Source organism: Nycticebus coucang, chromosome 1, assembly GCF_027406575.1.
Source record: "Nycticebus coucang isolate mNycCou1 chromosome 1, mNycCou1.pri, whole genome shotgun sequence".
Classification (NCBI taxonomy): domain Eukaryota; kingdom Metazoa; phylum Chordata; class Mammalia; order Primates; family Lorisidae; genus Nycticebus; species Nycticebus coucang.
In genome coordinates, this window is record NC_069780.1 from 103,954,910 (window position 1) to 103,965,337 (window position 10,428).

The 10,428-nt window shown below is 38.0% G+C and overlaps 1 pseudogene; it reads left to right on the top strand.

The window, feature by feature from the left end:
* The first annotated feature begins 550 nt into the window (after positions 1–550).
* Positions 551–1,817, top strand: LOC128590839 (S100P-binding protein-like; annotated as a pseudogene).
* Positions 1,818–10,428: the final 8,611 nt, after the last annotated feature.

Below are 10,428 nucleotides of genomic sequence, written 5' to 3' on the forward strand. Positions count from 1 at the left end.
GGGAAAGAAACATGGAGAGGGAGTGTGGTTTGACTGAGTAGTGAAATGTGTGTTTCAATAAGTCAGATAGATACACATCCAAATGCTACATTTTGAGAAAAGTCATATTTAAAATGCTCCATGAGGCCAGGTGAGGTTGTTCACACCTGCAATCCCAGAAATCTGGGAGGCTGAGGTGAAAGTATCCCTTAGCTCTAGAGTTAGAGATCAGCCTGAGCAAGAGTGAGACTCCATCTCTACCAGAAGTAGAAAAACTGGTAGGTGGCCACGGTGGCAGGTGCCTATAGTCCCAGGTACTTGGAAGGCCAGGGCATGAGAATTGCTTGAGCCCAGGAGTTTAAGGTTGCAATGAGCTATGACGCCATAGCACTCTATCTAGTGCACAGAATGAGACTCTCTTAGGAAGAAAAAATTAGGCAGTCATTCACCCAGGCATTGGCCCGGCTTCTAGAGGACTGTGAGAGTCAATCATTTTGACAAGTCTCCTGAAAGGAGACTTTCAGCAGGAGCTGAAACCTTTTTCAACTTGGTTTCATGGTAAAGGCAGAGAATGTGCTCACTAGTGCCCTCTGGTGGGTCTTCTGCTACTTCCCTCTTACCTAAAGACAATGCCCTATTTTCCTGGGGTTCTTTGGATGAGGACGTATTGGATGACTCCTTGTTGGAGCTGTTTGATGGAGAAGAAGTTGATGGCCATTATAGTTACACAGAGGAGGAGATTGAGGAGCTCTTGAAGACTGATGAGCCTTCAGAAGATGATTCTTCCTGAGAAGGAGGTTTGTGTAAGGATGAGAGCAGACATGATGAAAAGAGAGAAAGAAGGATTCAAATTCTACTTGATACTTCCCCAAAGAAAAATGTATTGTATAGCTTGGGACCAGTAGCTGAGACCTCTGGCTTTAAACCACCTCCACTAAGTACCTCAGTTGGCCATGGATCAACTCCCACTAAACCATTAAATAGATGCTCTGCTATAGAAAAGAATCTTAGAAAAGTAAAAGTAACTGCTGCACCATTTAATCCAACAGTTTGTGATTCTGTCCTTGATAAGGACCAAACTGATTTGTCCAAAGATACTGAAAAATCCTCCTCCCTTGGGGGTAACTGAGAGAAGTTGGTCTTAGCTCAAATGAGAGCAAACTTTGCCCTGAATCTGAAGGGATCAGGCCCAGTAACTCTGCTTGGGAAAGGCCTTCACTCTCTTCTACTTCAAACAATACTTTTTAACAATCTGTCTCTGATAAAGCTATGCCTAACAGCAAGAAACCTACACCTGCATTCTCCCAGATCTCAGACAGTTCAGAAACTCCTAATGTTGCCTCATCCTGGAGAAAAGGTGGATCACATGAACCAAGTGGTGAAACGAAGTTTCCATTTCATCAAACAAATATGTTCTTGACAAGGATTCTGGGAAAATGAAAGGCAATGAGAAAAGACTAGCCAAACTCATTTCTATTCTACAGACCAAAACCAGGACTAATGTTCCAACATTTTCACAATCAAATCTAGAACAGCAGAAGCAAATTTATCTCAGGAGTGTCATTGCAAAACATATAGAAGACCCAAAGGACTCTAACCAAGGTCCCTGGAAGGAGCTATATACCTTGATGGAAGTTCATCATCAAGTTGGGTTCATGCAAAACCCAAAAGGGCAGCATCCTTCAGACTGCACCATGAGAAAGTACGCTCACCAACAGAAACCTCTGAAAAGATATAGTCTCACACAGTGGGTTGACAGGAACATGCGAAGCCACCATCGGTTCCAGCATCTCCCAAATTTCTCATACAATCCATTTGTCCCATCCCATGAGCAGTGAAGGTCCCTATCCAGGGTCCTGTCAAGAGCAGCATCTCATTTTCTTCTGCTGTTTTGTGCTTCATAGATTTTGAATTTTACTTTTTACAAGACTTTTATTTAAAAACTTGTCACCTTTTGGAGATGCCCATTGCTGAGTTGAATGTTTTGGTACGAGGTTTCTCCTGATTTTATGTGTGTCTGTGTGTCTGTGGTAAAGCAGTGTTCAGTTGATATTATTTTTGTGTTATTTAAATTGAAGGTGGCTGCTTCTTGAAATCCAGTATTAAACCAAACCACTGAAGCTCAAGCATAACACCCACCTCTCTGCAGAGGTGAAGTGTACTTGCACTGCCCAAAAGGAGTCCTCTTTTAAGCTCTTGTAAAGAGGAGATTCTTTACCAGGCTCTGAGCCAGTGTTATTACTGATGACTTGTGAATGGATATAAGTCACTCTTTACTTGAATCTCTGAATATCCTCCAGTATTTTAAATATCCAGGACATTTGGAGTAGGAGAAAAATTCTGATGGAAGAACTAATTAAAAGTGTAATTCCTCTCCTCTCCTCTCCTTTCTGTACTTACTAGCTGCCTTTATTTATTTTTGTTTGTGTTTCATTTCTCATTAAACTTATTTTGCACATTAGTCTTTACAAATCTTACACAGATTAACTCTGACAGAAGACTTATGACTAACTCCTGTTGAGTACTTTGTGGTCTTTTGACTGGTTGTCCCCTTTGCCCTTCAAGGATTCTCACCCTACCCTCCAGCTCACGATCACTGTGCTCCTTAGGGCTCTGTTGGCAGCATTCCTGTATACTGTTAGGCATGGATATACCTGTTTATTGAAGAGCTGCTCAGAGTCTTGACTCTAGGACAGGCCATTGCCACTGTGTTGTCCGTTGGTCTTCAGTTTCATCTACTGAATCCCAGCTTTAGGCATGGGTTTGGTATTTGAAGTAATAAATGTAGGTGTTGGTCTCAAAGCCTCCATCCTGTGAGAGAAACTTTGGAGGGGGCACTCTTTTGTCTCCATTATTAGTTAATGTGCCTTTAGACCCCGGATGTTACCATGTTGTTTGGTCAAACCCCTGATACATAATTTCATGTAATTGTTAAAGTGGGTCTAATACAGTTGTGACTAAGCCTATGTATTATGCATTATCTGACATTAAGGGTTGGTATTCTAACCAAAGTTGACTGACTTTGTGCATCTGTCTTAATGGATGTCTTAGGATCTTGTTACTCTCTTCATGGGTAGCTTAGACATCATTTTGGAACGTTGCAGTCTGGCATTTGTGCTACCGCTCATTTCTGAAGTTGTTGTAATTGCTGTAGCCTTTGTCTGGTTTTATAGTTTCATCAACCCCATCTTTGTATGTGGTAATGCATCTTAAACATCCTATTCCATGTTAGAGACTGACTTGGGAATAGCTTGGTCATTCAGACCACCTGTAAATTTGGATGGATGTCCCTACGTATCTACTGTTTATCTAGCCAAGAATTCTCTTTTCCTTAGATATTGTTTTAGATTCTAGGACCAAAGTGCAAAGGAGAGGTTCTATTCAGAGGCAGTAGTCAAAATACCAATATTTCAGTTGACATAATTTGTATTTACTATGTTGGTCACTTTTCCAGGCTGCCCTAAATTAGCTTACAATGAGACATGCCAATCATCCACCTTTGGGACCATAACATAGTTAAAATTAAATCAAGCTGGAATAGCTAGCATTGTAGCTGTCAAGTTCCCCACAGATAACCCAACGAGTAAAGGGATAGCATTTTGCTTAGGCAAAATTCTAAGACTCGAGTTCCTGCCCTTCTGGTACAGGGGTGTTTAATACTGAATGTGTAACAGGAGCACTGTCTTTGCCAAATCAAATGAGTGACAGGTTAACTAGAATATGTGACAATCACATTCCCTCTTACTCAAACAATTCTGTTTTTCCAGAGCTTTAGCAGCTTAATTAAACTGTTAGACTGGGAGAGGAGAGAGCTGTTCTCTAGCGGTAAACATGGTATTCTTTAAGAAGAAAAAACAAAGCCAAAGAAAATGCATTATCTGGCATATTTGCCTTAAAGATGGTAGTGGGTAGAACCTGGGGTTTTCATTACTTTTCAGAGCTGCCTATCCAAATATTTGATGTTGCCTTTTTAGTATTTCAGGTAGAATTCTTGCTGTATTTTTCATTTGAATAAGGGTTACATGCATGTAACTGTCCACCTAGCTTTCTTCATCTGTGATGACATTCTCTCACCACAGAGATCTTGACAAAGCAGAGTACAAATGTTCTGTTTACATAGTTTACTTGCAAGTAAGGAGTCTGAAATAACTTGTAGTTTTGCATTTAATGCAGGCTCTGATTAAATTACATTGTTGTCGGGATCAATTATGAAGCTAATATTTGGTTCCTCCTCTTCATCATGTTTTTTCCCTTGTAGCAGTTGTATTTAATGTCATTGAAAAGAAATAAAGTTCTGTCAGTGGCAAACAAAAGGAAAAAAAGGAAAAATAATTAAAATGTAAAAAAAAATTAAAAAGTAAATAAAGATTGAGGAGGTACAAATGCAGTTTTGTAACATTGATATATCATGCAGTGGCCATGTCTGGGCTTTTAGCATATGAATGAAGGGGCTAAGGAAATTTCACCCCAAAATATGATTCCTTGGGATAAAGAATATTTTAAATTAAAGGCCATTTTTGATAAGAAAGCACTGGCCTCTCTCTAAAGCCTGAGTAATCTGAGTTAGCATCAGAAAAGGCTGCTGGCCTCCTTATCACAGGCTAAAAGACCTGGCTACAATTCATTTGACCCACAATACCTGTGTCAGGTTAGTTTTTAAATCAATCTGTTTCCCTCCATCTACCCATCCCTCCCCCTTAACAACAACTTGCTACAAGTATACTTTCCAGTTTCTTTCCCCACTCCATTCTAAAAGGCATCTTTAATAGCTACTGACTATCACTGAGACTTTAGAAAATCATTCTTGTTGTTACCTCCATGTGCATGGTATTTGCAAATAAACCTTTCTCTTATTAATCTCCCATAATTTTGAGTTGATCCTTTCAGCGAACCAACCTAGGGGAAAAGGGCAAGTTTTGCCATGACCTCTACAGTTTGAATAGTCAGCAGGATCCTCAAAGGTAATCTGTTGCCCTGAAAGCCGCAGTAGGAGGATTGGAAACCTGATACCAGTCACCAGGCTGACTTGTGGTGACATATTTTACAGTCTGGTTCCCAGTCTTGCCTCTCTGTGGGCTCTGGTTGAGCAGATGGTAAAAGATCTTTGTTCTTTCCATATTTAAGATTGATAAGTGAAATATTTTTTTGGTGACCAGTCTTATAAGAGACTCTGGTATTGGTATATATATATATATATATATTTTTTTTTTTTTTTAGGTATCTTGTGGTGTATGAATATTCATATTGTTTGAGTCCATCTGTTCTCAGAAATAGCTTTTATTGTTATTGTTGTCTGTCACTTGCTTTTGTTTTTTATGAGGTTTTCTTCCTGTCCTGTTTTACATCTCTGAGCTTGACTGTGTGACTGAGTGGGAATTCTCGCCTCAATCTCCAACATCCAGAGGGCGTGTTTTGTTGGGAACACATCAGGTGGCCAGTCTGGAAAGACTGAGAGTGTGGGAAGATTCTAAGCAGCACAATCTGTGTATCAAATGTGTCAAGCTCTGAGGAGTGAGTCTTTTGTCATTGTCTATTTTAACATAAGTCTATTTCTGAGACTGAATTTTTGGGAATCTTGGAAAAGGCCTTTTCTATGAAGAGGCATTGGGCCTCATAAAAAGGCATTGGTTTAAGTCACTTTTAGAACAAATACACTATAGAAAATTCTAACTATAAGTGGCCAGAAGATGGATCCTTTAAACTAGAAAAAGTCCTTAATTTAAGAAAATTTTAGAGAGCTCTCATCCTAAGCAATTGCCTTATTTATATTTATTGGTAGATCAAATTGAAAGGAAAAACACCCTAAAAATACTAACAATGAGAAATATGAATTAGAACAAAGGTTAAAATCTGTCTCTACCTTAAAACCCCCTCCAACTTGTACTCCCCTATATCCTCAATTACCTGTCCCTGATCCCCAAGAAGATCTTTTAGATAATAGGCAAGGCCCCAGCCCCCCCCACTACAAGGCAAAACAATTGTGTAAGTGGCCCCTGTCTGTATCCCTGCTTTTTTTTTTTTACCCTATCTGTGATGTGTTTGTGGTTTGTCTGAGACAAAGAAATAAGAAACACACATGGGAAGCCCACTCCATTGAGGACTATCCTAAAGTGTTTTAAGGAAGTGTTTATAGGAGACTATGTACTAAATATGTCTCTGGAAAGATTAAGAACTATGTGTGAATAAGAATAACTCAACTGCCTTATTGTTCAGGTGATTGTAGTATTCCTTGAAATAAAATTAGTTTTACACCTGTTATTAAAGTTCAAATGTCCAAAGATAATAAAACTGCCACCTCCGTAATATTTCTAAATTTGCTACATTCACCTGTAAACCTAGTTCTTAATTTTGAGCCTCTGAATTCTGAGGTCTAGAAAGGTCTGAGGTCTATAGTGAGGCCCAAGAAGCACATTCTCCATACTTTGACCAGCAATTGTAGAGTCTTGTGTCTAGCCCACAAGGTCACTTTTTCCCTGCTTCAACTTTGCCACCAGCTATTCTAAGAAAAACATTCTGGTTTCCTGCTTTCTGCCTTAAAATCTACACCTAGTAAATGAATTAAAGAACAGGTCCTGAACTTATGGCCATATGTGACTTAGGGTAAAAGTTCAAATGGACCCCAATTTGCACTTTCTTTCCTCCTTCCCTTAAGCACCCCTTCAGCATGTAGGCCTTGCAGAAATGCGCTGTTAAAAAAACATATCCTTCAGAGACAGAGGATTAACCCAGAGTCACAGTAGACCCTTGTAAAACCACATTCCTATCCTTTAGTTCCCATGTTGACTAACCAACCCCCAACCCTATAAATCTAGCCCTGCAAAGATCCCACCTACCTACCTCCCCACTCAACTGAGAAAAGGTATTTAAAAAACCCTTCTCTGTGATGTGGGGCCTAGAATTTGGGATATGAATCCACTCCGTTGGCTAGCCAATAAAAGACCCCATACCTAATTTGAAGTCAGTGCACTGGTGTTTTCTCTGTAATTCCACTCGTGTTGCTGAGTACAACAAGGGAAACAATGAAAAGACATCAGAAAGGATGCCTGTGTTGTAGTTTTGTTACCAGAATTTCTTCAGTGAGTCCTTAGTCTTGGATATCCAGGAAGTTAGCCCATGGGCCACAGATTAGTAATAAAATGAGATTATTTTGGACAGATGGGCCTGCAGAAGGAATAGAAAGTGCCAGAACTTCTGGCAGGTGGAAAGAGACCTAAGAGAAATTTTGGCCAGGACTTAGTAGAAGATAAAACACTTTTACAAACTTAGTAAGTGTTTTAGCAAATAAATAAATGCATTCCCTCCTAGGAGAAGGCAACCTGTTTGTGCTAACAAAAACAAAACAAAACAACAACACCAAAAATGAGGAGTCCCCGTCTAGCCCTGAATGGGGAAAAAAACTGTATTAATGTTATATTCCATAAAATGTCTCTCATTTATAAAATGTAATAATTTGGTTGTTTAAATTGTTTGGGAAAATTAGTCTTTGTCAAAGAATGAGATTCTTGCCTTTTAAACCTTCTAATTATCAGTTTAGCCAAAGGAGTAATTAACTTCATAGTAAACTGTGATCCTGTTTTGTTAAAAGTACTTTTTCTTGAGAGTAAGAGAAATTAGGCAGAAAGGAAAATGGCATTGTGTAAGAAAGGATCTTGTATGATACATTTTCTCCTGAAACAGAACAGTTAAGAAAATGAAAGGCAGGGCAAAAGTGAAGGAGGTTTAGAATGTTTGTAAATAGTCTGTGCTAGTTGAGTAAGGGTCATAAGAAAATTTTTGTGAAGGAATTTGCATGTGATCCAGTTAACTATGTATTATCTTTAGAATCTTTTGATTTGTAATCTTGTTTAAACAAATATTTTAAGCCTTCGATATTTAACAAACCTTCCAAAATAAAAACTCTAAATTTAGTCTTTTTGAAATATTAAGACCACTAAAAGTCTGAGAAAGACATATTAGGCTTATTTGGTATGTTAAAAATGTATAAGAAATATTGTTAAATATGAAATGGTAGTTAATTTTGTGTAAATTATGTTTAACTGTATGTTCTAATATTATAAAATATTGGTCTGTCTTAGTATATATTGTAATTATTTTATTCATCTCAGCAAATGTTTTTGTTACTATAATATTAGAGATTAAATATTATGAGACTAGAAACTAACTTCTAGGACTTTAATTCGCAAGCTAACATAGCCATAAGTATTACTAACCTAACTTCAAACAGAACAGAAATCTGTTACATGGAACCAAGCTGATTGTCATGACTGTTTGAAACATTGCTGACTCTTTCTGTGTTCTGTTTTCCAGAAGACAAGAAAACCATTTTCTATCTTTTAAGCTATTTGTAGCTTTTGGCAATGTATGTATTTATAAGCAAAATTTAAAACATTTATTTTTTCTCTCTCCTTGATTTCTCCAGAATTTAAAAACCATTTATAAGTATTCTTAATTTCCGACAATACAGTTATTTGCATAAGTTCAATAAGTATCTGTTTTGTTGGCTCAGCACCTGTAGCTTAGAGGTTAGGGTGCCAGCCACATGCATAGGGGCAGGCGGGTTCAAACTCAGTCCAGGCCTGCTAAAACAACAATGACAACTGCAACAAAAAAATAGCCAGGCATTGTGGTGGGTGCCTGTAGTCCCAGCTGCTTGGAAGACTGAGGCAAGGAAATCACTTAAGCCCAAGAGTTGGAGGTTGCTGCGAGCTGTAATGCCACGGCACTCTACTGAGAGCAACATAGTGAGACTCTGTCTCCAAAAAAAAAAAAAAAAAAACTGTTTTGTTGTGTAAGACATAATGAAGACACTGGTTATTTTAGCAAGGCTTTGACTAGAATAGCATTTTCAGAGGTGTCCAGACTGCGTTAGGGAATTAAGGTTGACTTTATAAGGCCAATGGAAAAAGCCCATTGGAAAGACTGGCCAAACAACTCACCAATAACATTTCCTGATCTGCAATAAGTAAAGTATGTTACTGACAAGTGTAGAAATCAAAACTTGCTTGGAAACCTCAAGGGAAGAGGAATTTACAGAAGGCATACAGGTATCTAACGGCACAGATGAAACCTGGGCTTGTAGAAGGCTTTCCAGTCTACCCTGAGATTCCTTACAAAAGCCTAGGTGGCTAATAAACATTCTTGCTGCACTTTATGCAAATAATCAGACCTAGTATTCTGAAAATACAGTTTAATTTGGCAATTAAGTTAGTTCTGCTATAATGTTTTGAATAAAGCAAGAAATTAGAGAAAGAAAATAGTTCAAAAAGAAAAAACTGTGGCCCACCTGTATTAGATTCCAACCTTGTCTACAATGCCAACTCATAAAATGAGACATAAAATGAGACATAGCTATTTTACTAAACTGATGTATTAAATGAGACTAAAAGACTGGCCAAAGAATATAGAATTATATACAGTAGTTGTATTTACTCTGAAGCCTTAAGGTTCAACAAAGGTCACCTGTTAACTACAAGGGAAAAATCTATGCAGTATTAAATACTATCTGCTATGTCTGTATAGATACCTCAGGAAAAATTAGAATCTGAATATTCATTTAATTACTCAGAAATTTAAATTATTTCTGTAAAGTCTCTTAAAACAAGGTATTATCTTAAGAACTATGCTAAAATTATATATAAAAATACTAATGTTCTCATTGTGTGAACCTTAGCATCGAAATCCAAAACTTGAAGATATTTATAAATGACTGCTAGATAGTTTCATTCTCTTACCCTAGACCCAACCTTGACTTTGCATCTCTCAGTGTAAGAAGGCCAGAAAGCCACAAACATATGTAAGGTGACCTAAGTCATGCAGAAGCCAGATCAACACTTGCAGACACTGCCATACTGGTGCAAGAGACTAATAAGTTGACTTTAAGACAAAACTCAAGAGTTTAGGTACCATATGCAGAGGTCACATTAGTTGACCAACTTATGCCTCACTGAATATCAAAGCTAACTGTGCAAAAATATGAGGTTGATTATAGAAATTATACTCATGAAGCATGCACTTAAGATAAAAGAAAAAAATAAGAAACTTCTGGGTAAATTCTTCTACATTCCCCTTGCTAAGAAGCAAAGTTTAATTAAGCACAGGCCTTGCCACTAGTCTTATTTGACATTAAATGTATCCCTTCTAAACAAATTAAAGTACTCCCCTTATGAAACAGTGTATAACAGGCCTCCACCAATTCTCTACAATTTAACAGAGACTCCTGAAAAAACTAGGAGAGACTGGGCAGCACCTGTGTCTCAAAGGAGTGGGGCACTGGCCCCATATTCCAGAGGTGGTGGGTTCAAGCCCAGCCCTGGCCAAAAACTGCCAAAAAAAAAAAAAAAAAAAAAACACTAGGAGAGACTGAATTGAACAGCAATTAAAAGCCCTGGGAAGAAAAAAAAAGATCTCCACTTGAGTAAGTTAGTGTGTTCCATTAGTCTATTCCATCTG